The sequence below is a fragment of the Pteropus alecto genome, unplaced genomic scaffold, assembly GCF_000325575.1.
Source record: "Pteropus alecto unplaced genomic scaffold, ASM32557v1 scaffold155, whole genome shotgun sequence".
Classification (NCBI taxonomy): domain Eukaryota; kingdom Metazoa; phylum Chordata; class Mammalia; order Chiroptera; family Pteropodidae; genus Pteropus; species Pteropus alecto.
In genome coordinates, this window is record NW_006438113.1 from 9,480,658 (window position 1) to 9,508,535 (window position 27,878).

Sequence of the window (27,878 nt, forward strand, 5' to 3'; positions counted from 1 at the left end):
TTCTCCTGCACCCATGTGGGGGATGGGGGAGGGAGGGAGATCTGGTATGTCTGTCTCTTCTTATAAAGACATCAATTCTGTCAGATTAGAGTTGTGCCGTTATGACCTCATTGAACCTAATTCCATCCCTAAAGGCCCTATCTCCAAATACAATTGCGGGTAAGAGCTTCAACATATGAACTGGGGAGGAGGATGGGGAACACAATTCGGTCTATAACAAAATATCTTCAAAGTATTCAGAAAAAAATAATAAATATCAGCTAGAATTCTACACCCAGATAAACTATATCCCTCTGGAACAAAGCCAAAGTAAAGACATTTTGAGACAAAGTAAGAAAATTCCTACATCTAAACCATCGCTGAAAGATCTATCAAACTTAGCAGTATGCCAATTGAAATTAGAAGCAAAGAATGAATAGAAGAAGCAATAAATCAACTAAACTGATAAAAAAATTCTCTCAATAAATATCAACTAAGCAGTCTTCTATGTGCCAGGACTTGCTCTATATGATGGGGATACTATAATGAATAAAACAAAACCCCTAATTTGTTACATATAATCTGGTAGATGGTGCTAAGTACACTGAAGAAAAATAAATCAGGAAAAGAAGACAGAGCCTAAAGATACAGGTTTTCTATGTTTTATCTATGTTATTAAATCTAAATATGCATTGATTATTAAATGTTAGTAATAATGGTAAATCGTGAGGGTTTAAAACTAAGGGATTCCAAATATGAAGATGAAGGCAACAGGTAACATTTGGTTCAGATAGGTTTAAGAGGCTCAGAAATCAGTGCTGGGGAAACAGAATCAAATTTCAAGGCTCTTTGTATATCTCCTCTCTGTCACCCTCAGAATCCCAGCTTAACCCCACAATGGCAAGATGACTGGAGTTACAAAAGTTTTCATGTGGCCTCTACAGGATGTAGTGGAAGAAGAAGAACCGTCTCTTACTTCTATCTCTTAAGAGCAAAGACACCTTTCTCTGAAGCCTCTTGGCAAGTTCTTTCTTGTGGTCATTAGCCCAGACAGTATCATATGCCCACATCTAAACCAATCACAAACAAGGGAAATGGGATCCCAATACTAATCTTAAAACAATCCAGATTTAACTCCTGGAGCTGGGTATAGGTAACATAGAGGAGAGACACCCAGACAAAATCTCAGCTTTGCTAGCAAGAAAGAAAGCAGTGCCCACTGGGAAGACCACAAACAATGTTTGCCCCACCTGTCGTCTGCCTCAAAACTCACCACATGGTGATGACTGTGTGACACTAAGATCACACCTCCACACAACATGGCAGAACATAACCACAGAAATTTGAAAAAAGAAAAAAGAACCTTATGCTAATCTAATTCTCTCTTCAAGTCCAACTGCTTTAACCAAAGGCCATAGCATGTGCTCAGGAGCCACATGCACATTAATCTACATCTCTATTGTGTTAATTCAATAACCAAACTATAAGGACAATAGGACCATCCAACTACCGACTAAATCAATCCCCAAGGATGGCAAAATGAGACACACCCCATGCAGTAAGCCAAACCATGGTCAATTTATGCAGGTATTTAAAGCTTCCCAGGTGCCCCTATGAAAATTCTCTCTTCAGACTATATAGTCACTTCTAGGTTAGCTGAAATGTCAAAGAAATGTGCCTTTCACTAAAGACCATTTCCAAATTATTTCAACATTATCAGGTTGGAGGGCAGTTGTGAAAATGACTGGCTTAAATGCTTTCATTTTTAGGAGAAATTGAAGTTATGATAATGGAATTTTAGAGCCAAAAGAAACTTCTCAGAGACTAAGAGGACTCCCATGTTTTACAGATGAGACTTTGTACAAGTCAATGGCACTAAGGCTGGCAATGTGACAAAAGACTTATTCCAAGAGAAACCTTTTAAATATCTTTGTTATCACATTACCCTGGGAACAGAAAGTATATATTAATTTAGCATTTCTCAACCATTGTGTCAAAGTCACAGACCCAAATTTTGCATCTGATTTCAGGTTGTTCCTTGGCCCTCTGAAGCTCATCTAGGGACCGCAGGATAACAATTCTCTCCATTAGATATAGTTAACACAGACGGTTCAGATAAATACATTGAGGTTATGATTTCCCACCTTATTTTGATGTAGAAAATAGTTTCGTGGTAGTTCTTTCTTCTACCCCCTGCTCATCCTATTGCATCTTACCCAGTTAGTATAAATTCAAGAAATTCTATCCATTTTAAAAGCTCTCCAAGAAAAAAGGGAACAGCAATCCCCTAATGTAATGTGAATTAAGGGAAACCTTCACCCTCTTTCCAGTCCTCCACCATATCCCTAGATCTAGCAGAACTCCTAACAGACAGTAAGCCATCAATACAGGTCTTGAAGTAACCAGATCAAGGGAATGCTTTTAACCTTTCAAGATACTTACAAAACTATTATCTCAAATCCTTTACCATCTAGGAAGGATCGGTTTGATTATTATTCCCATATTATAGATGAAGAAATACAAGACTCAATAAGTTGCCTAAGGTCATGTATATAATTAAGAGTGAAAGTAGGTTAATATCTGGGTTTCCTCATTGGTGTTTCCAGCTTTTAGACTAGTGGTACACTACAGCACTTTTTCAACTGGAAATAACCATACAAATATAAGCTACTGTTAATAGATTGTGTACCTTCCAAAGCAAAACATAACTTGAGGGTTATCTGATCTGCTCACTTTGAATTATCCATGCTGCTTTACTCCAATAGCCTGGAGAATAGCACTAGCTCTGCCTTAAATACAACTGCCTTAAATAAAACGAGCTACCCAGGTAGTAAAGGTATAAAAATGAGGTTTTCCACTGGCTAGCTGACCATAGCTAACCTCAACAGTCTCCAAGTAATCCTGAGTAACTTTCACATCATCTTGATCTGATTTGTACTAAAAAACTAATCCCTTCAGCTGGGCATAATCAGAAGAAAACAACAATCATGTGATTTGTCTACAGGCAATTCACCAACTTGGATAGCTTTCCAGCTCATTTTAGCTGGGTAAATAATAGCTTGATATGTAGCACCTGCTAAGTGAAATGAAAATGGAAAATGTTTTAAAGGGTTTTCACTTAATGTCTTCATAGTACTGTAAATGTATGAAATTTTTATATCCGGGTTTTTATTACTGTTGATTGCTAAACTGACAAGGGAAAATAATCCAAGCAGGCACATTAATGAAATATGATTTTTTTCTAAGTTCCTTTTTCATTTTTTAAGGAACAAAGCTAAACACAATTAAATGGTAAAAAGCCACCCCAGCTTTTAACTCTTTAGGGATTGTTTTGTTTTGTTTTTTTCCCACAGGCTTTCTTAGCCATTTCACCCTTGTCTAGAAAACCTTCTGGTTTCTTCTGACACACTAGCTTGCCCAAACTCAGCCTTACGTTTTCAGATTTGCTCCCTCAACACCATCACTTTGTCTCTCTTAAAATAAATGTGTTTTCGGGGCCTTTAGAAACATGCCTGTCCATTCCAGAAAGCTATGATAAAACATAGTATAAAAGAATACCAAGACTTGTGGGTATATACCAGGAGAGGCTCCACAGAGAGATGTGCCCTCAGGAAATAGTGCCATCAATAACCCCAGTCTCTCAGAAGTGGGTTCAGCCCCATCAGTAACCACAAAGGAGCCCAGCACCCTTCAAGAAATGCTCTCTCTCAGATATTCATGAACAAGTTGCTTTAAAAGCTCAAATTCATCCCAGAGGTAGTGTCAGTGGTGGAATTAGCCACACCTGCCACTCCAACTTTTAACTCTTGAATAGCAAATAACAGCTGTATAGGCATGAGTTATTCGTCATAAGCTACAATCTCCTAGCAAGCAAATATTGCAATTTCTGCTGCTTCTAAGCTTATCGAAAGAAACTTAAAAAATGATTAGGTACCTTAACTGCATCATCTTAAAGTATTTTATCACCATAACCAATACCAAAAGGCTGAAAGAAACCTAGCTGCCACATCCAAATGCCTGACCCTAAATTGTAGTAGCCATGATGCTTTCCATCCTACTGCTCCCTCATCATCATCGTATGTGGGTTCTTACTTGCCTAGTGCAAACTAGTTAGAGACACACCTCTAGAAACCAAGGATTCTGACTCCTAGTCAGTGTTCTTTCCCTCACCACACTGTTCCTTTTTTATATGCATAACAGGAAAGGGGAAATTGAGGAAATAAGTATGAGGTGTTTAATGGATTCCTTCCAACATTTAATTTTGTGAACTCAGTCCATATTTATTAAGTACCTGCAGAAAATCCAACCGCATTCAAGATGCTGGGGATGATATAAAAAATAAATAATATGTGGTATGTGCTGTAAAGGAAATTATGTTCTGGGTCTGAAGGTAAAACTTACATCACACTAAGAATGTTCATTCACCAATATTTATTAGCACATGCTATGAGCAAAGCATTGCCCTAAAAGCCTTTGGAGAAATTACAATAAAGCTGGACTTGAAAAGGACCTCGAAGACCAGCCAGTGAGCTCTGCACGCTCAATCACCCTGGCCAAGAGACTGACTGTGCTCCCCAAAAAAAGATTCCAATTTATCTACTTCCAAATTAAACTTTAGAGCCCAGAACTGAATACAGTATTCTAGGTGTGGCTTTCCTCTTTTTTCGAGATAATCTGCTTCTATAATTGAACCTATGATCTCATGAGCTCCTTAAACACTCATATTCAGATATTTGAACTTGCCAAATAAAACTTAATTTTTTCTCACAGCTTACCATTATTCTGGCACTTTGCTTTAACAACTGATTTGGGGACCCAAGTACAAGTATAGTCTTAAATGTCATTTCTTCTAATTTGGCCATATTTTAGCTGATAAAATATTGTGAGATCATAATTCTATTGACTGATCCTACTGTCCTTCCTAGCTCTGTCTCTCACAAATATGATACATGTGCTTTCTGTATCTTTAAGTCACTGGTGAATACTTTGGCCAAGAGTCAGATACAAAACCAAGCTCTGTGGAGAACCATAAGAAATGTTCCTCAAAACTTACATAATTCCATTTTGATGCCCGCTTTGGTAGAGCTGTTCAGCACAAATCCAGTATTAAATGCCTTCCTGATCTTCAAACGCATGATACTTAACACATTTCCCTTATTAAGTTGAAAAAGAAAGGGAGATCATACAACCTGATCTATTCACAATGAACATGGGCTGACTCATAAACAATTGCTGGTTCACTATCCAGCCTTGTAACAATCTATATTAGAATCTCATTCCAAATTCCAAAGGTCATATTTAATTAGTAGGGGAATGTCAAAGAAAAGAAACAGGTCTTCAGTTTGACCAAACATAGGGCACTTGTATAGCAGCAGTCCCCAAACTTCTTGGCACCAGGGACCGGTGCTCCTATGAGAATCTAATGCCTAATCATCTGAGGTGGAGCTGAAGCAGTGATGCTAGCACTGGGGAGAGGCTGCAAGTACAGATGAAGCTTCGCTCACTCGCCTGCTGTGTGGCCTGGTTCCTAACAGGCCACAGGCCGGGGATTGGAACCCATTAGAACAATAAGAGACTGTGATCTGAACACAGAAGGCCTTGAAGCCTGCACTAAAGCAATCAGACTTAAGTCTGAAGGCAGTGTAGAAACAAGGAGTGCTCTGGTGCAGAAGAGGGGCATCGTTAGAACACTGTGGAAAGAACAATCTGACAGTGAAGGGGAAGAGAGGTACGACTGGGCAGTGGCTAGAATAATAAAGATCAAATCCTTATAATAGTTCAGTAAAGAGGTTTAAATAACTTGACTAAACAGTAAATGAGAACGTCAGAATACATGGCAATAATAGAGATACCATCTGGTGACTGATTAGACAGGGAAGCAAACAAGGGAAGAAGTCACTGATGATACTGAGCTCCCCCCCCACTGCCCCGCCCAAGGATGTCACTGTAAAAAAAAAAAAGGTCACAGGAGAAAGTGTCTTTTGGAGTAAAGGAAAGTTAGTTTGGACAGAGTAATCTTGATGTTCCAAAGGGACACCCAGTGTTGAGCTGTCCGGAAGTCAACCAGAACAAGGGAAATGGACCTTGGGGGAAAGATAAAATGGAATTGGAGACAAACTAGAAATATCTGTATTTTTGGAGATGACAGAAGGAAAGTGGGCCAGAAAATGACCCACAGAAATGATGCCCAACGAACTGTGAAGATCTGTTTAGAGCTATGTTAGGAAGTCAGAGAAAAGTTTTAAAGAAGAAAATGGTATTAAATGATTCAAGTAGTCGAAGAGAAGGAAGAGTACGATGGGGCCAGTAGATTCTGTGCTTAAAAGGCCATCTGAGACCTTCCAGAAGGATATTAGCCTTAGTGGTGATTCTCAGACTTCAATGTGTCAAGAATCACTTGAGGATATTGTTAAAATGAGGATTCTCATTAAGTCTGGGGTGAGGTCCACACTGACATTTCTAACAAACCTTCAAAGGATGCTAATGCTACAGGTCCATAGATTACACTTAGAGGACCAAGAGTGAGGAGTGAATAGAAGGTGAGCATATGAAGACAGTGAATAGAGACAACTCATTCAGGAAGTTCAGTAAAGAATAAGGAATGAGTGATGGAATAGGTAATATAAATTGCAAGTACTGTAAGAATTAAGAATCAGAGGAAGAAAGAATCAATAGTGCTCTTTTTAAAGAACTCCTCTATCCTAGAAGTTCACCCTGAGAGATTTGATAAGTGTACTAAGGGAATTCAGTATATGATTTTAGTTTCTCTGTCATTTAATCTTACTTGACCCAAGTGATTTAAAGTTTAAAGATAAGTAGGAAGTGTAGTTTGACGATCAGGTTGGTCAGCAAAAAATGAACATACCCCTCCATAACTCTCTTCATTGGCTAATTAAATATCCCATTAGCTGCCACATTCTCTTTCCAAGATACTTCCTGACTAGAGGGCTGCTCCCATAATGCAGTTCTCTCTCATACTTCAGCTCTAGGCCTCAACTCATCCACATCTGTTTGATTGTAACTTAGCCTCTGTTGACAGATTTTTATCTATGGAAATGCCTCTGGCTGTGCCAAAAAGAACAAGTGAAACAAAGAATTAACCAACACATTTTCACTGATGCAGTCAAGCCAGCACCCAGTTAAGAGGCAGAAAACAATTTTCGGTAAGCACCCTCAACAGAATTGCTGCTGAGATGCCCCCAGCAATCCCCCAGTGAAAGAATTCAACATTCAGCCCCTTTCTTCTGGCAATTGTATTTGTGCTTTTAAATGGAAACTCTATTCCTAAGGGAACTTTTATATAATCTTGATACATTCAAAAAAACAAAACCATCCCTGGTAACCCAGAAAAACTGTCTGATCTGCCAAAGTCATGTGATAGCCCTGAGACAAGTCAAAACTGCACAGAGAATCTCCCAATCTAGGTGGTACCAGAGCTTTTGCTTTTAGATTTGACTAGTGAATCCTTGTGAACTATTTCCATTCCCTGGGATGGGTCAACCAAAATGATCAAATGAATTGTTGAGAGAGACATTGCCAAAGGAGGGGACCTAAAGGATATTAAGATAAAAACACCACAATGCCCTAAATGGACCAATTTAAAAGAGAGAATGAATATGCAAAAATCATCTTTCCTGACATTTCTGTAAAATCATGGACTCACAGAAAGTTACAATCTGGAGAGGGCTTTACAGATCAGAAAAGGATAACCCATGAAACTTGGTGAAAATACAGACACCCAGGCCTCACCCCACACCATGGACTTATTGACCCAAACTCTCCAAGAATATCTAATTAGCTTGCTTTATTTATAAGATCTAGAGAAGTTAGGTAGCTTTCCTAAGGCGATAGATGTTTAAAATTATACTCTACCTCATTTCAAAAAGGAAATAAGAGTCATAGGGTTGATAAAAGTTCTATCAATGATTTAATTAATGCCATCACAAACAACATCAAGTAAAAGTCTTCACCTGCTTCATCATGGCAATCTTACAGCAACTTGTAGTGGCTATCATGCACTACATCATTCTCTCCAACAAAGTTTCTCTTCTCCAGTCTAACTGTCCCTTAATCTTTTAACTGCTTTCCGTATGGTAGAATTTCTAGAATCCTCCTGACCCTCCTGAACACACTACAACTAACCAATGTCACATAAAATTTCTCAGGAATTCATTCCTTCTCAGGATATAGAAAACATAACTTTCCAAAGTATGACTTGTCCCTCTCCAACAGGAGAAAAGACGCACAAACTATTTCATCTTTGGCAGAGGACAAATTGAAGAGGCACCCATCATAACAGCAAATAAGAATAAAACAGATAAAACTTAACAAATTTGTAAATGCTAAATGAGAGCAAGCCAGAAAGTTAGAATTCCTGAGAGTCCCAGATGGAATGAGAGTCTGTACTCACTCATTTTTTTGCCACGGTGCTCACAAGAGAGATTACCAAGCAAGAGACATGAAGAGACTGAAGAGCAGAGTGCTCAGCCTGCCACTGAAGACTGGTCTGTAGCCCCCACTGCTCAGGCTACTGAATGGGTAGCAACAACCACTGAGTGGTCTTAAGCTGTTCTTCCACAAACTCTTAAACAAAATAGAAATAAGGCTGACGGAAAATAAACAGTTTCTTAAAAAAAATTAAGAAAAATAAGCAAATAGAAAACATTTTCTCTAGTTTAAAAAACATAAAGCTAACTGCTGTCTAAAATAAAAATTGTATTAAAGAACTGTAGGGTTTATAACCTGTAAAAGTAATATATAAGACAACGAAGGATTAAAAGAAGGAAATGGAAGTATGCCACAAGTTTCTTAAACTATATATAAAGTGTTATATTACTTGAAGATGAACTCTGACAAGTTAAAGATATATACCATAAACCCTAAAGCAACCACTAGAAAATTTTAAAAGAAAAACTTATAAGCCAATAATGGAGATAAAATAAAATCATAAATATATACAAATAATCTCAAAAAAAAAAAAGGCAGGAAAAGAATGAAATAAAAACAGAACATGGCTAGGTGGAGAGCCAGAGGAGAGAAACAGCAATTAGGGGGATCATTTTATAAATTATATAAATGTCTAACCAATGTACTGTATACTTGAAACTAATAAAATGAATTTTTTAACTGAAATGTAAAATTAAAAAATAAACAGAACAGATGGTACAAATAAAAACAACTTGCAAAATGTTAGATTTAAAACTAACTATATCGATAAAGGTATTAAATGTAAATGGCCTAAACATTTCCAAGTGAAAAGCAGAAATCATAAGATTAGATATGAAGGAAATTCACTATAAATATAAATCTCTTTTAATGACACATTAAAAGAGATATATAACATGAAAGTTGAAATCTGTGTAATATAATACAAAGTAGGCTTCAGAACAAGGAATAATTTCAGGCACAAAAAAGGTGACTCATAGAGAACACATAACAAATATGTATACATTTAACAACAGAGTTCCAAAATACATAAAGAAAAATCTAATCAAACTGGAATAAGAAACAGGAAAAAAAAAAACACAATTATATTTGGAGATTCAATACTCCTCTAATTTATGTAAAAAGTAAACCAAAATAAAAAAAAAACGGTAAGAATATAGAAGACTTGAACAACACTATGAATCAGCTTTGATATTTACAGAAGACTCCAACTAATGATAGCAGGATCCAACTCTTTCCAAGAGCATCTAAAACATTCCTTGAGACTATTTTCTGAGAAAATGTTTTTAGCTGTGTTATGCCTCACAGCCAAAAACTTTAACCAATCCAAATGTCTATCAAATGGTGAATGTGTCAGCATATTGTGGTACATCCACACAATAGAATACTATTAAGAAATAAAAAAGAATGAACTACCGATACATGCAACAAGATGGGTGAATCTCAAAAGCATTATGCTAAGTGAAAAGCTAGACACAAAAGGCTAACTGCTGTATGATGCCATTTTTATGACATTCTGGGAAAAGACAATGTTATAGAAATAAAATTAGATCATTACATGCCAGGAACTGGAAAGGGAAAGAAGATTGATTGAAGAGGGGTACAAGGAAACTTTTTGGGGTGATGAAAATGTTCTATCTTGACTCTGGTGGTGATGGTGTGCCTACATACATTTGTCAGAAATCATGTAACTTTCACTTCAAAAGGGAATTTACTGGATATAAATTATATATCACTAAATTTGAATTTTAAAATAAAAAGTAAATATCAATACTGTCACCTAAGATAGAAAATAGTAGTAATAAGCTAATAATAATAATAATAAATTCTTAATGTGTTCAGATCTGCACGAGCTTTGACTTACCTTCCTGGAAAAGACTTTTTGAGGAGTTACCTCGTTCTGTTGCCTCACACAGAATTTCATGGAGATGACATCACAGATAGGCCTACACAACCCGTTATACATATTTCCAATGTGTACTTAGATCTCTTTTAGAGGCCAGAGATCAAAGAAATAAAAAATACTACAAATAACATGAAAGTGTATGAAAATTTATTTTCTTGTTTGTAATGGACCACCCGGCATCTGGTTTTCAGTTGTACTCCTTAAGAGCACGGAGCCTTTAAAAGGAAGCTCTGGAAAGCAGAAGACCATCTGGGAGGCTTTTTGAGAACAGAAACTGTCCTTCATCATCCTTCATTGTTTAAGATACTGTGGGTTGTCCAGGTAAGAAAGGATCTAATTAGCAAAGAAAAAAATATAGGATGGGTCTTAGACTCCTGGGTCCACCATAGGGTATTAAATTGAGAGCTCCTCTGTCTTGGATGGGGAAGGGGCTTCCTGATCTCTGCCTTGGACAAAGCCAGGGCACAGAGGGCACCTTCCTGCATAGACAGAATATGCTAGTTGATGCTGCCAAAGCCTTGCTGGTTTCTGCCAGGAGAAGTCAATACTGGACACTCTTTTCATTGCTAAAGGTTAATCTGGAAAAATATTAAATGCCATCCTACTCTTGAAAAAGAGTCTTTAGAAAAGTTCACAACATTCCTACAAAACCCAAAATAACTTTCTTAATTATCCGTTAAGGGTTCCCAACAGGCCACCTCTAGAGCAACATTTGTCCTCTGCGTGCAGTTTTTTTCTTTTAAATGCAGTTTTCTTTTAAATGCTGTCGTTCACTGTGTTTATACTTGCCACAAAGATACAGTGTGATTAATGCAGAAAAAATAAATATGAAAAGCCTTACAATCAAATTAAGTAGGGCACTTGATAAAATGAACCCTCTTCTTGTGAGTAATTTGAAAGAATAACTGTTTTTCATTACAACCACAGCTCCCAGCAGGTCTTGTATAAACCAAGCCAGCTGTGGTTCAACAAAAGGTCCAAAGGAGGACCCACTCAAGGTGTGGATAAATCACAATTGTGATCACAGACCAGGTTTCTATCTTTTTTATCCCCCTTAATAAATTGGGCTTGACCTGAAACTCTAAGAAAGTTAATTTATAACAGCCAATTTTATTTTATTTTTTTTTTACATCACAGCTCACCTTTCTTTTTCTTTTAAATTTAAACCATTATGACAAATGGAGATTTATTATATACCATAAACACATGTGGCTTGAGCACCGGTATTTAGTCTGGAAACTCAGATGGGGCAGCAAGTTGCTGATGCAATCAGGAAATGCCACGTGACATTCCTGATAAAGATGAAACACATACATTCCACAGAGCTTACTGTGGCCACTGTGATTTTGGCCCTTGTGTGGATGCCACAGACCCAGAGCAAGGTGTGACTGAAAAATGATTCAGCCAGGCCAGGAAAAGATACTGTCTGTCAGAGCCACATTTACCCAAATCAGTGCTAAAATCTTCATAAGGGCAACCAGAGCTTTCAGAGAGGAGCAAAGAGAGACGCTCCTCCAACCTTGGCCTGGTCTCAACCACGTTATCTGCCCTTGACATAACCTACTATTCGTTCACATGTTTTGGTCCAGAGACACTCAGTAATGCTGAACAGAATCATTCAGAAACATTAGGCTGGGATCACTGATGAGTAAATGGAATCTTGGTGGGAGGGTAGGTTGAGACCTTATTTCCCACCCTGCCAAAGCTGGCATGAGACATCTGATCTTTCTTTTCCCTTCTCTTATCCAGGCTGAAATGATCTGTTCCTTTTAAACTGATAACTCCTGTAAGACCTCACTGGCGATGAGCATTTGATGATTTATCAGCTAAACAGGGTTCCATGGGAGGTAATACTAGCTGGTGGTTAAAGATGTGAACTTTAGAGTCAATCTTGGCTCACTTCCCAAATTCACTAAACTTTAGTTTTTCCATCTGTAAAATAAGAATATTAATAAAGACCCTATGTGTGTGTTGGGAGGGTTCGGTGAAACAATGTATACAAATCACACAATGGCCATAATTATTAAAAATTTAGAGATTTTCTATTATATTCTAATCAGCCATGTAATAGTAAAATAGTTAATAACTATCAGAAACAATCATTGTTAATAAACTTTCCATACATGAAGGTTCTATCCAGAACTACAATAAAAGTTCCTTGAGGGCAGAACCCCCATGTTTACTTATTTTTTTTATATTTTGTTTTTGTTGACATATAATAGACAATTAATTTCTTATATTTACATTGTACGATTCAATGAGGTTTTTTTCACTTAAAGTTGGCATGCAATAATATACCAGTTTCAGTTGTATAGCATAGTGATCAGAGATCCACATAACTCGCAAAGTGATCACCCCACTAAATCTAGTAACCCTCTTCCCATTACATATTTAATACATTATTAACCTTCTTCCCCATGCTATATTCTACATCTCCATGTCTATTCTGCAATTATCTATTTGTACCTCTTAATCCCTTTGCCGTTTTTTGCCGTCCCCCAACCCCTCTCCCATCTAGTAGCCCTCTAAATATTCTCTGTATTTACCAGTTTATTTCCACTTTTGTTGTTGTTGATTCTGTTCTTTAGATTCCACATGTATGTGAAATTATGCAATATTTGTCTTTCTCTATCCATCTCATTTCATTCAGTGCAGTACTTTCTACATCCATCAAGGCAATATCTTTCTCCATCCCCTTCCTTTTAGTCTGTGTGTCTTAATCTCAAGCGAGTCTCTTGGAGGCAGCATATGTAGGAGTCTAGTTTTCTTATCCATTCAGCCACTCTATCTTTTGGTTGAAGCACTTAATTCTTTTCCATTTGAGGTACTTGTTCATAGGAATGTAGTTATCACCATTCTTTATTCCTGTTTCTGATACAAATTTTTTCTTCTTAAAGAAGTCCCTCCAATATTTCCTATAATGCTGGCTTGGTAATGAAAACTTCCCTTAGCTTATTTTTGTTTGGAAAGCTCTTTATCTGTCCTTCAATTCTAAATGATAGCTTCACTGGATACAGTATTCTTAGACGTAGATCCTGGGTCTTCATCATGTCGAATATTTTGTGTCAAGCCCTTCTGTCCTGCATAGTTTCTTTTGAAAAATCAGCTGCCAGTCTTATGAGTTCTCCCTTGTAGGTAACTATATGATTTTCTCTTGCTGCTTTTAATATTCTTTCTTTGTATTTAACCTTTGGCATTTTAATTATGATGTGTCTTGGTGTGGGCTTCTTTGGATTCCTGGTTTGGGGGACTCTCTTAGCTTTGTGGTGTTGTATGTCTATTTCCTTCACTAGGTTAGGAAAGTTTTCCATCATTATTTCTTCAAATATATATTCAACTTCTCCGTCTCCCTCTTCAGGTACCCCTATGACACGAATATTTTTACCTTTAATAGTGTCTCATAGGCTCCTTTATTCACTTTGTTTATTCCTTTGTTTATTCCATTTCATATACTTCTCATTTCAGATAACGTGTTCTTCATTTCAGACAACGTGTTCTTCATTTCAGACTGGCTCCCTTTTATAATTTCGATGTCCATTTTTATGTTTTTTATCTCTCTGTTGAAGTTCTCACTGAATTCATCCACACTTCCCATAAGTTCATTGAGCATCTTTATAATTAGTGTTTTGAACTCTGCGTCTGTTAGACTACTTGACCCCATTATTTCTGTATCTCTGTTCTGTTCTCTCATATGGTTTCTGCTTCTTTGTCTTCCCATTTTGGCTGCCTTTCTGTGTCTGTATCTATGTCTCAGCTATGGCCATGCTGTCTGCACACTGGGAGCGGGGAGGGCTCAACAGAGGAACGATGGATACTGCCTGCACTTCTGTACAGAGCGAGTCATGCCTTGGCCCTCGCTCCGACAACTCAGCGTCCCCCTGTAAGTCTCTGGTGCCTCCTGCACAGCCAAAGCAGCACTAGCACTCAGAGCAAGCAGGTCCGTCACTACAAAAATCCACTTGCAGACACGGTCCTTTAAGAAGCATCTGCAGCTGCCAGCTGCCACTGCTATAGCCTCTGTCCCACTCAGCCTCTCAGGACCGGGCAGCCCTGGGTCCTCGCCCAGTTCTACCATCTGCCATTGCAGGGTGATTTCTTAGATTTCTCCCTAGTTGTATGGCTTGTTCATCTAGAGCTCAGGTGATTTTTCCTTGCTGTTTGCTCCTTGTTTCTGTCACAGCTTTGATTTGGTCACCAGAGGAATGAACAGAGCCTCTATCTACACCATTTTTTTCCTGTCCCCTTGTTTACTTTTCTTTTTCATTGCTTATAGCTCCCAGGCACAAGAAACTTATTAATAAATACTTGTTGACCAGATCAATTCTACCATTCAAAAAAAAAAAAACCCTTTATTTCTAAAATAGAGACTAGTAAACATACAGAAAATTAAAATTAAAATCATCTTTAATACCAACACTAGATGTAACCAGTTAATATTCTGATATAGTTTTCCATTCCTTTTTCTATGCATATACATGTTTGTTCTAAAGTACATTTGGGGTCCACAGTGTATATACTATTTCATAACCTACTTTTTAAACTGCAGAATAGTTGATGAATATTTTCCTCTACCATTAAACATTCTTCAAAGACATGACCTTTGAAGGCAGCGTGGTATGTCGTTCTATGGTTATATCCCCCATTGTTCTCATCCACCATTTTGTAAATGGAAAATGCCTGTGATACTAGAGCTCAGTAAGACCACTGAAACCAGAAAATGTGTGTGAAATCACCTGGCGCTATGCCCAATACTGATCAACACTTAATAAATGTTCTCTCATTCTTCTTCTGTGTCTGATATCTTCAAAGAAATTTCAAGAGTCTAACTTCCACCACACAATAATGCTTCTCTGCTCTAAAAGAACTGAACCCCAAGACCCATAAGTCTTCTACTCATTTCCTTTAGTTTCCAACACAAGTCTTTGGATCCTTACATAGTCTGCAAGAGTTTCATTGTTGTTATAAATGATAATCCTACTTACTTATTCTTGTGTCCTTCCAGAATCCAGAGCTCTCAGACTGGAAATTTTGTCACTAAATGTTTCTCTAATTATTTCAGACATGTTGGACTTTCCTTCCCAGTCAGACTTAAGTTCTAGACCATGAAAGGAAGCTTAATATTGCAAAGAACATAGAACTTGGGGTCAGAAAACCTGGGTTCTAGTCCCAACTTTGCCATTTGCTAGCTGCCACCATTTTGGGTAAATGATCTTCCTTTCTAGGTCTCAGTATTCTTATCCGTAAAATGGAAGTTTTCAGTAAGGTAATTTCCAGATTCGTTACGTCACCACCTTTAAGGCAGCAACCAATTTATACATCAACAGTCACTTACTAAGGTCTAGTGTAAACCAGACACTGTTTTAAAATATAGTCGTCATTGGTCCCATTTAGCAGAGAAGTAAACAGGCTTACACAGGTTAAGTAACAAGCCCAAAGTCATACAGTATAACAATTATTTGAAACCAGGTTTGCGTCTAAAGCCTGTGTTCATGACCAGAAAACTCTATATTTCTCAAATCCTTTTGGTTTGGGGTCCCCCGCGGCAGCTCTAAAAACTCAATAATGCTTGCTGATTGACAGACTGTGGTTTCTGATGTAATTCGTGGACTTTTATTGAGAGTTTATTTCTATATGTCATTATGCTAAACTATATTGACATTTAGACTCTGATCATTCTTTGTATTTGGGGCTGTCCAGTGCATTATAGGCTATTTAGCAGCATCCCCAACCTCTACCCACTAAATGCTAGTGGCAACCATCCTTCCAGTTGTGATAAAATCGTACCCTTCCTTCCATTGAGAACCACTGCTCTAAAACAAAGCACAGGGAAGACAAGCAAGAATAAAGCATTAAACTAATACCTACATGAACAGTAAGAACAGAAATGTACAAATAATTACATGAAATTCTGACATATCTCTATTTATGAACACCTGACTATGAGCATGCCCTACATGATATTACAGCAGGGGCAAGAGAAAGGGTTATTACTGTTGCCCCAGTACGTAAAGTGGGGTCATTCTTTTTGCTGCTGGGATCCCGTCAGAAGAAAAAGTTCTTCCTTCCAAGCTATAGGCAGTGAGAGAGAAGGCAAGAAAATACCATCTTCCTAGTATCCTACATCAAAGTTAGGACTCTGAGGTATTTTCCAGTAGAACTAACGCTAAAATGGTGAGGTTCTCAGGCTAGCCCACAAAAGTCCATTTTACCTAAAATAGTGATCTTTTGCAGAAGTGAATTTTGTGAGATACTTGAAAACCTACCGTCATTTAAACCTCTATTTTGTAAGAATGTTAACATTCTAAATTTGCACTACAAATTAACAACAAATTTTGGGATAATAGGTAAATAATCACGACCAAATCTTTTCTCTGCCTGTTCTTCACCCAGAAGTTTCAATGAGTATTAACGTCTCCTTCCTCTTAGGTTCCTCATCAAAACTTACCTATCATGTAAGTATAAACACACACGCACACACGCGCACACGCACACACAGACACACACATTCTTAAGTGAACCTATAGATGAGCTTTTAGGGATCTTCCTGGCACTCTTTTGAAGTTGCTTCTTGGTGTAAAAACGTGTTTAGACAGAGTTGGGGTGAGGGACCAAACCTTAAAAATGCCAGAAAGCACAAGCCACAATGGGGAAATGTGTTCAGGGACCCCTACATCAGAATTAGTAAGTTTCTGTCACCGATGGGAGTGAAAATCCAGAAGTGCTATATATCATCAGGGACACTTCAGTTTACCATCATATTTTACAGACAAAATTACATTCCAGGAAAGGGAAGAGGGGAGAAGCCAGAATAGATGTAGGGAGAGGAAAAGCCACATAAAAGTTCTGAAATATATCAATGTCCAGAAATGAGAAAGGAAAAAAAATAAAAAGAAATCTTTGGAGAATTTAAAATACATGAAATAAAATATCTATCTTATTCCAGAATCCTGGAGTAAATAATCTTTCTGATGTCCCCACAGAGAGTCAAATCCAGCCAGCAAAACAAACACAAATACAAATAAATACTGGGCTAGCGAATTAGGGAAGGTACACAGAGGAATTTAAAAATAGGATGAGGGTTTCGTTCAGAAATAAGATCCTTCTCCCTCTCTCCACCTCCCCACCCCCAATTTTTTTCTTGAAGTAAAATCCATTATTTTGAAAACACCATTTGAAATCCTAAAGAAATAGAAAAACACAGTATTGTGGTATTCCGATGTAATATCTCTTGTTTATAACCATATAAATTTAGCCCCTGGCACAACAGGGCTTATATAATAGAATAGAGTTATTTTAACAGCACCCTGTTAAAGAAGCAGCAAAATGTTCAGCTCATTTTCTCCAGTGGGAGGGACACATGGCCTCATGTGAGAGAGGGGGAACATGCCTAAGTCATTACCACGGGAAAGCAATCCGTCAAAGCCGGGTCGCTCTGGCATGGCCAACACCACTGGCGAGATCACAGAGGCAGCCTCTGCTTGCAATTACCAGGGAAGGACCTTGGCTCTAGGCAGCCTGCTATCAATTACTACCCTGGCCTCGCCGCTTGGACTTGTCAATTTCCCAGTGTCTTCTGTTTTGTAACAGTAAGAAAAAGGGCTCCTCCTGACTGATTCTTGGAAGTTTCTCATGTGTTGTGTCACTCCTCGGTGTCATTAACAATTCAATTAAAATTTCACAGCACACAGGCAGGCAGCACTGGACAGGGGCAGGAAGGGGCCCAGTAAAGGAGATTTCCGAGGGGCCTGCAATGGGGCCACGTTCGATCAAGCGAATCCAATCTTGAAATTTCTTTGACTTCACAAGTCAGGCTTGCATGTGGCTCCCATCTGACGCAATGCTGGCTGTCATCCTGGCAAGACGACATGTTTGATGTTCTCACCCCACTGGGGGTGTACTGATGGAAAGGAATTTCAGGCTGGCTAGAAACAAAATCTCACACATTATTTCACTGAAAGTTTTGGCTCCATAATAGATAATTATAAATATTCATTATCAGCTCTATTAACCTACAGTGAGTTTTAGAAACTTTTTTCCTCCACTTGGTTTCTTTCACTGAGTCCTCCTATTTTCTTGCTGTTCAACATGGGGCTGTCTCTAAGAATTTATAGACAGAGTGTAAATCACAATTAAATTCTTCAGGTGGATGACTGGAAATGCTACGACAGGTTGGCTAGAAATAGGAAAGACTCGCTACGGTCATTATTAACTCTGTGAAAGTGCAAACACTCCTTTGTCTTGCTGAATGATGGAGCTACACATACTCACGTGCTTTTAAGCGTCCCGAGGGTTTAGGGCAAAACCAAAAAAAAAGTTTCAGGCTTAAGACTTCTGAGGCAGCTTTCTCTCTAACCCTCTCAATGAGGTTAGTCATGCAAGGAAAGATTCTTTAAAGTTACCAAAGACTTTGTTTAATGCCCAAGAAAATGCAGACTGTCAGCACCCTTTGTCAGATTTTGGTGGCTTAAGTCCATTCCCCAATACACTGGTGACCCTCCACCCCTTATTCACTAGTTTCTTTTTGACATCAAGCGCTAGATAATTGTTTGATTTCCTTCTAGGTAAAAGGAGATTAAATGCCCAGCTGCAACAGCTGACACACAAAAGGGAAAATATAGTTTAACCACCATATTTATCAAGATAATTTTTCTTCCACACGCTGATTAATAACATTAGCCAACATCCCCTTCGGCTTGGGGGAAGATGGAGTGAGGAGAGACATGTCCCCCTCAAGAGTATCAGAAACAGGAGTTGACAGTTCAAGGCAAAAATGATTTGCATGTAAATTCTGATCAAAAGCAAGTCTGCACCCTGAAGTTGTCAAGTTTTGCTACCAATTTGACACTTAAATGGGCTATAGCAAAACTTGATTTAAACTGAAGAGGAAAAAAACATGGCAACTCAATTACCCCTTAGCAGATCGGATCTGGCAGCTGAGGTCAAACTTTTCACCCTGCCATTACATTTCTCAATACCTGATGCTTTAAACAAACACTATGTATTCCTCCTACAATCTTGGAAGAAAATGCATTTCTCAGGACTCCCTACTGTGCCCCAGATTAAAAAATAAAGTTTTACTTGTGTGGGATCTCGGGCCATTTTCTCCATGTAAATTTCTGAATAAATCAGGACTTAAGAAATGGCCTTTTACACTGGGAAAAATAGTCTCTGCCTAAAAAAAAAAATACTTTGTGGGGAAGATTTGTAGAGTACTAAAAGATGATTTAAAAACAAATATTCCCACAGCATTAGAGGGAAAACATTGACCTGTTTTTAGTTTGCTTTTAATATATTTCATATTTGAGCTTCGGCTGAACAGCACATTAATTCATCAGGGAGAACAGCTAGCTAGTTCCAAATCGGCTCCAAATTTATAGAAGACATATCTCGTAGGCCCTGGCACAAAAGCGCAAATGCAGGAAAAATCCAGTCCAATGACCCAGCTGGCCTCTGGGATTTCCATCCTACCAGAGTTCGAATACTGCAGTCTCCTGGGCCATTTAATCCCCCCATGAGCTCTCATTCCTGCAACAATTCTTTAAACCAACAATTATTTAAACTCTTGCAACTCCAAAACATTTTTTTTCCTGTTTTTAAGGTCTTATTTCTCTAAATTGGTTTTAAGCTCCTTCTACGAAAGCAAGGAGTCTATTGACTTTGCATTCGCCATAGTTTCTGGTACTCATATTGAGGCAACCAGGTAACACGTAGGTATCTGTCTCACCATTTAGCCAACAAATATATTGAGTATTTACTGGGTACCAGGCCCTATGCTAAGCACTAGGGGCCCATACATGAGTAACAGTTGCATACAGCTAGAAAATCAATCATATATATAACTGATTGGAATAAGCATTGGAAAAGAGTAATAGCCAAAGTGTGTAAAAGCAGATTTAACTGAAGGATTCATTGTGGGAGACTTAAAGTTTAAAATTCCCCTGGTGACTGAGACTTTATCTATGTTGACATCCAGTAAATGGTGAAAAAAAGACATTTCTACAGAAGTAGTAAGGTGAAAATAGGAAAGCCCGTTTGGCCAGGCTCTAGATACATGAAGACAGTATGGTCATAGAACAAGAAAATCTACAGCTACACACCTAGGACAAATGTGCAGAACCACATTCCTCTTGTACCTGGCCTCCCTACACCCTATCATGTCAATCCCCAAACTTGGAGCACTACCACCATTGCTTGCTATGAGGGGCACTAGCATTGCTGTTCCTCTAACATGCCAGGGCCTCTGCACTTACTGTTCCCTCTGCAAAGTTTCCCAACATTTGCATGGCTCAAGCTATCTCATCAGTTAGTTCTTTGCTTAAATGTCATTTCTCAGATCAACTTCCCTTAATATCTAAAATAGTTCCCACGTTCACTTTTCCGAGACACTCTAAATCCTTATGCTCTGCTTTATTTTCTTTGTAGCATGCATCACTACCAGATATTTTATTTTCTGTTTCTTTCTCTCTCTTCTTCACTATGTTATAAGCAATGTGAGGATCAGGACTATATTCCCAGTCCCTAAAATAAATAGTACAATAAATATATAGTGTATCTATTAATACCCATTGCCCCTCTAATACCATTAAGCTAATATCCCTGAATTTGTGCTATAAAGAAAATTAAGGCCAAAAACCAAAATCAGCACAGACCCTGACTTTTAGGCCTTTTCATGAAGAACAAATAACAATACAGGAATAGATACAAATGGAGCATTTTTGAAATTTAAATATATACAGAGGAGGTAAATCACCAACACAACAAAAAAATTTTTCCACATATCAGAAATCTCTGAGATCTTTCTAAAAAATATACATTTAACTCTAACTAGGTTCCCAGGCTTTCCACAAATCACCACTACACAAGGGGAAACTGTGTGAGAAGTTATGTTCTGCTTCTGAACATTTAAGCATTTTTATCAATATTATTTGCCAGTATAAATATTTTCCCCATAACTTCATATTTAAAATAGGAGTGCACCAAACCGGGACTTATAATGTGCAAAGGAAACAGTTCAGTCTAAGGTATTCATGACTTCAGTCATTCTCTCATAAAACAACAGATGAAATAAAATGTATGACATTCCCAAAGAGGGAGTTTCTCATGTAATTCATCTTAAAATGCAATGTTCTGTCATCTCAAGTAACACTTACTGAAAGCAACCATCAATACTTTTTGTCAAAAGCCCGTACTCTGTGTAAAATGTTCCATCAATCTCTATTTACATAAAACAAAAAACTTTCAGTGTGGTTCTAACACACGGCCATGGAGCATCTCCACCTCCAGTTTTCATGCTATGCTGAAAAATAATTTGACTGACACCAGAAAAATAAAGATGACCCTTAAAGGAAAGCTTTTAAAAAGGGAAAAGCACCTTACTTTGTTGGACATATGTCCTATTGGGAAAAGGTGGTTTGTTTCTTCAAACCACAAGATACATTTTCTCTTAAAATAAAAAAATTCCATTTTGCTAGGAAATCACCCTAAAAAGCTTTCATTCAACTGCACATAAGGAACATTTACCAACAACCAATGGACGAATGGCACCCTGCTGATTCTAAACTTCAGCACGCAACCCATACCACGCTATTCTGAGCCAAAAATTTTAGTTATAAGTCTTGTAGAATATGAATATCACATGAGACTAGAAGAAGGTCATCGCCTGGGGGGTGTTTATAAAACACACAAATTAAGGTATTAGCCTTTCACCTTGAGGGTCTGAAGATCAAATCCTAGCTTAGGTAACAAAAAAGAAATTCTTCCCAGCAATCTTTTCCTAATACTTGGTTGTTAAAAAAATAGACCCTTTCATTTGACCCAAGTTGGCTAGGGCCTAGATGAGAAAGCTAAGAAATTGCAGGTCAAAGCCAAAAAAAACTATTCAATGCCCATCAGAGACTTCTGAATTTCATGCACAGTGACCCTTTCTGACATCCTGCATCTTACCCCTATGAGTTGAACAGTCTAGGGTTGAGGATTACACAAGAAACAAAAATGCCGCTTACATTTTTTTTAATTGCAAATGTAAGATCCATTAGAAAATCATCCCACCTTCCTAATTACTCCTTATATCCACTGTGTCTGAGCATCCACCACCTGAAATGCCGCTTACATTTTTTTAATTGCAAATGTAAGATCCATTAGAAAATCATCCCACCTTCCTAATTACTCCTTATATCCACTGTGTCTGAGCATCCACCACCTGAAATGCATGGGGTGGGATGGAACAGGGGTGGCCAGAGACAGCTTCAGGTATTGCTGTAGGGCCTCAGGCACACTACTGCCTCTCTGAGTCTCTGGAACTTAGTTTCTTGACCTATAAAATGAGAGAGTTTGGCTAGACTGGTGGTCTTCAAAGTAAGTTCTGCAATGCTCAAAGGGCAGCAAAAACCCTCAAGGGCCTTTTGGAGGGGAGATGAAGACTGCATGAACAGGGTCCTGGCCCCTCTGACAGAAGCCTCGTTGTTACCTGTTTTGTTAATGGGCTAATGAAGCTGAATGTTTCATTTGTGATCACATTCTTAGACCTCAAAGTCCCCTCCATCTCTGATCTTCTGCAACCTTATGCTGTGGTAGAGCAGGAACACACTTCAAATCACTGTGATAAATACCAAACTGTGAGTCGCAGGCGATGGAGAGGAGAGTGCACCTCAGTCACATTCACATGAACTGCACGTCAGCCACCAGGGCATAAGCACAGTTAGGATTTTCAGAGGGCAGAGACTAGGACTTGAGGGAGGATGAAAAGGCCATTCTAAAGAGCACACGAACAAGATGAGCAGCAAATAAGCACAGAGGCGGGGCCAGGGAGCATGGGGACACATGGGGCACCTCCAGAAGAAGAGAGGAAAAATAGAGGTAAAAGGCAAAACCTTGCACGGCAGGCTGAGGATTCTTGAATCTAGGCCTAAGATATATTCACCCCAGCCAGTCCTGAATGCAAATACCCACCGAGAAACCTAGCTCATTTCAACAATTTTAATCACGTCTGTAAATCCCATACACATTTATCCCGATCTGAATTTCTGTCCTTAAGGGCCTGGCTCGGGCCTCTTACATTTGGTAGTCGATATAGTCTTTGATTACAAGAATAATGAGGATAAATTATGTGAGGCACTGTGCTGAGCTGTACAGGCAGGGTCTCATTTAATTCTGACAGCCAGGGAGGTAGGTACATCACCACTTTGTGAGAGAAAATTAAGGCTTAGAGAGACTCAATAACTTTCCTGATGCCACACGACTAGTAAAAACCAGAGAACTCAAATCCAGATGCACCTGACACCAAACCCAGGCTCTTGGCCACACTGCCACCCTCATGATGATTCCCAGAGACTGGGTCAGAAGCAGCAGCAAGGAGAATGCTTCCAGATGATGAAGAGGATGTTTCCTTTGGGAGGGTGCATGTTAGAATAAATGATGGACTGACAAGGCTTTGAACAAAATGGGAAAACCTCTCCCCAACAATACAGAACACAGGAAAGAGAAAGCTCTTCGGCACCTAGAGTGATGGGGGGAAATGACCTCTTGGATAGTTTGGGCTTAAAATTTCTTCCTTTGCTTTTGTTCTCAACATGGACTAACACGAGTAGCTGAAACACCAGAGTTTTCGTGCTCTCTATAAATTATAGGCTTTAATTACCAACGATAACTGAGACACCTATTATCTTCTCTTTTATCTGGGTGCTATGCAGGACGCAATGAGGATACAATTTTGTCCCCAAGGTCTCACAGTTAAATGTCAAGCAAGCTTGAACATACAGTTTCTTCAATATCAAAAATGATACAATAAAAGAATAGCAAGTGCTCTAATTTACAGTTGTGTTGAGCAGTATGGGATGAACAAGTACAATAAAAATCTGGGAAGTAGTCTCATTAAAGACCCAAGTAGCTAGGAAAGGACTAAAGTATTTTGAACTGACCCTCAAAGGATGGTTAAGATTTCAGTACGTGTCTACGGCCATGCCACACTGAACAAGCCTGATTCCATCTGATCTCGGAAGCTAAGCAGGGTCGGGCCTGGTTAGTACTTGGATGGGAGACTACCTAGGAAGACTAGGTGCTGTAAGCATAAAAAATAAAAAATAAGGAATTGTAGATTGACAAGGTTCTTGCAATCTGTGAGGTCAACCAAGGGTTGCCTCGCCTAAAAAAATAAGTAAATAAAAAAGATTTCAGTACGCTAAAAGAAGGCAGGGTAGACTTCTCAGATGGTGAGTCTGATAGAGCAAAGCCAGGTGAGAGAGGACAGAGTGAATCCAGCACAGCTGAAGCAGAGCGACAAGCAATCAAGCCAGACAGCAAAGAGGTGGCTTTACCTTGCATCACACAATGCAAATGACCATCCAATCCAACCTCTCATTTTACATAATCTCTGAGACTATTCCAATCCTGATAAGGAAAAGGCACTAATGAATAGGTCAAAAAAAGCAGCAACGATGGCAAAAAAAAAAAAAATTCACAACAATGAATTTTTAATTTAGAAGATAAAAAGAACAGCCTTTTATCAAAAACAGTGACAAATTCAAAGACACATTCACGAAAACTTTTTCCCCCATAGACATAACCAAGTCCCTTCATAGTGGACATTATATATGACCAAATAAATGTGTGTTTATTTATTTTGGGTTTAAAGCTTGCTTGTTTTTGTTGTTGTTGTTGTTGTTGTTGTTTTAATGAAGGTTGTAGATAAGAGAAATTCTAGTTTAAGCTCTTACTAACAAAACTTTCCCCTAAATATGACCCCCCCATTACCTAAGTGTAAACCTAATTAACTTTAAAAAGGGAAGTAAAAAGAAAACATGTCAATTTCCTTAAGAGTGCTATTTTGGGATTCAAAATCCTTCAAAAAAGTCAAGCTTGAATTACTCAGCCATTCTGTGGTTTGAGTCAAGGTTTTATGAGTATTTTCTGCCCATCGGCAATCGCAGGTTGGGAAAGAAGACACAGACATAATCCAGATGCTATTTCAAGGCCATGTACACGGCCTGACACGATGCTCAAAGCCAGCTCGCCCACCAAGAACTAAGACCCATTTTGGAAAGCAGTCCTTGACTTAAAAGCTAAATATCAGAAACTTCCATTACCTTCCATTCTTCCTACTGAAGTTGACTCGTGAGCTCAGAATCTCCCCTGACAAAAACACACCTACAACATTGCAAAGAAATGAGACTGAGTCAGAGTGACTGGGAACAGTCATAAATGCCACTTATTTCAGTGGTGCACATTTTTTCAGTTTTTTCTTAACTTCTATTTTAAGTACTCCACAAGGTAAAAGATTTCAGAGGGCCAGTGCGCATCAAATATATGGGCACCTAACTTCCTTACACAGCAATTTGCACCTAGTAGATGTATAGTTACTTGCTTAATTGAAAAAAAGTAGTCACAGGTTTTTATTACAAGGACTTCACAACTGAGCACCAGAATCACTTCAAATGTTCACCCTCAGATACCATGTTCTCTGTGAAGAAACTATATAAGTCACATGTGTAGCAGGTGGTGATGGTGATTAAGAGGTCATAAGACAGCCTGTTGACGCTAGGAATGGCCAAAAAAGAAAGACTGAAACTGGGTTCTTAAAGACCCAGCTGAGCCACTGAATCAACCTGCCTTGAAATCTACTCAGGCACCTCGCCCATAAATGTCCTTTATTGTTAAAGCCAATTTGAGTTGGATTTTCTGTCTCTTATGATTTAGCACATATTGCATGTGTATAATATTTGTCTTTTTATTCCATGATGATCCTTTCACTACATCCCAAATATCACCTCCTCCAAAGAGCTAACTCATCCAGTAGCAATTAATTGTTGCTTTCTCTGTACCCCACAGAATTGTGTTGACTCTTTTCCTCCACTTATTCCCTGAGTGGACCCAACTCTCCTAGTGAAAGAAAAGGGCAGGGAGAGCTTGCTCAGCAGAATGGGGGCAGCTGCCCTGATCCCAACCCTACTTACCCAGGATGCCAGAGAATAAGCTCTCCAAGTTTTTCACTCCAAGATTTTCTAGAAAATGATGTTATCACACAGAACAGACAAAAAAATATAGATGTTCAATGACATAATTTATTATGTACACTAACTTTAACCAAACCAGTGGAAGAAACAGTAAATATTAGTATACCAAAAAGTCTGTCTTACTCAGACCCCGATAAACTCATTTATAAATAACTCAAACTTTTCCACCCACAAAGTCAATGTTTTTTTCTCCTGCACAAAATCTTTCCAGTCTGTTGCTGGCCTTTCCTTGAGGTAGAACCAGATAGATATGACTTGATCCACCTCTAATACTGTCAATTCCATGTGTGTGGGTTTTCCTCATTAAAATGTTATGAGGAGCCCATGTGAAGGGTAAATGAGGAGTGGTACATGCACATCTCATCCTTTTCTAAAAGTAACTTGAATACAGTCAAACCCTCACTATGTTCTGTTATCCCTCCCCTTTCAGTTGAAAGGATGCAGAATATTCTATAGCTCTGCAGGTGGCTTCTCTTTCCATAAAATCTCACTGGCTGGGATATATTTTGAGATTTACTAACCAAATACATTTCTTTTCTACTTGCTATAAAATAGATCCTTCCTCTGATCAATAATGCACACTCAACAAGCATGCTATGTCCTGTCTTGTATTAAAATTAGCTATCTGAGGTTGGTTTCTCACAATAGAGAGTGAGCCTCTTGAGAGCAAGGACAATTCTTCAAACCCCGGTATTGCTTTGAACTAGGCCTCCTACAAAACAAACCAGCAATTTTCAAACTTGAGTGCACATCAGGATCAGGCACAGAGCTCATTAAAAATATAGATTTCTTAGTCCCAACGCAGGGACTCTGAGCCACTGAATCTGGGAAAAAGCCTGAGAATCTACATTTCTAACAAAGTGAAGCTGATTGCTATAGGCTGCTGTCTGCTGATCATACAGAGAATTACTGAAGTAGGCCCTCAATAAAAAATTTCTGAAATGAGTATACATTCATTCATGCCACTACCAGTCCTTTCCCTAGTATGCACTCCTGCAGATGTTCTTGAATTGTCACTGACAGCTCCTGGAAAGCAGAACCTGACTCTGGCAAACTGGCCTCTTTCAAAGCAGAAAAAGTGCCCTCCCCAAACCTCTTCTTCTATCCTCAATATGTCAACACCCAGACTCAAAAATTACATCTGAGGACTCAAGAGCTCAAAAGCTCAAAGACAACAAGCCCGGGACAAAAATTCCAGTATTCAGCACAGAAAAAAAATGAAAACTGAGGCTCTGGAACTATTATGTCATCAAGCAACTAGGAATGCCTTTCTCACCTTTCCCCAGGATCTTCCAGATATGGCTCAAAAGTCAAACTTCTAGCAGAAGGTCAAACAAATGATATGTTAAAGAAGGTAATACAGATAGCAATAGGGCAACTAACAGCCCAGCAGGTCATGAGAAGGGACATGTATTTCCTTTAAAATAAATTTTAACTGCTTTGTGCTATTCACTGTGTGGTTCTTTTCTAAGGCCAATTCCTGTTGGCCCAGCTGAGAGCAGGGAATACATGTCCCATTTCTCTTGTATTGACTTTAAAGT

General features: G+C 38.5%; 1 protein-coding gene and 1 pseudogene across 1 annotated transcript in view; one reads left to right on the top strand and one right to left on the bottom strand.

The window, feature by feature from the left end:
* LRMDA (leucine rich melanocyte differentiation associated) overlaps positions 1–27,878 on the bottom strand; it is a 977,969-nt gene that overhangs the window by 856,817 nt on the left and 93,274 nt on the right. The gene's annotated exons all lie outside the window — the stretch shown is intronic.
* Positions 24,277–24,395, top strand: LOC112482823 (annotated as a pseudogene).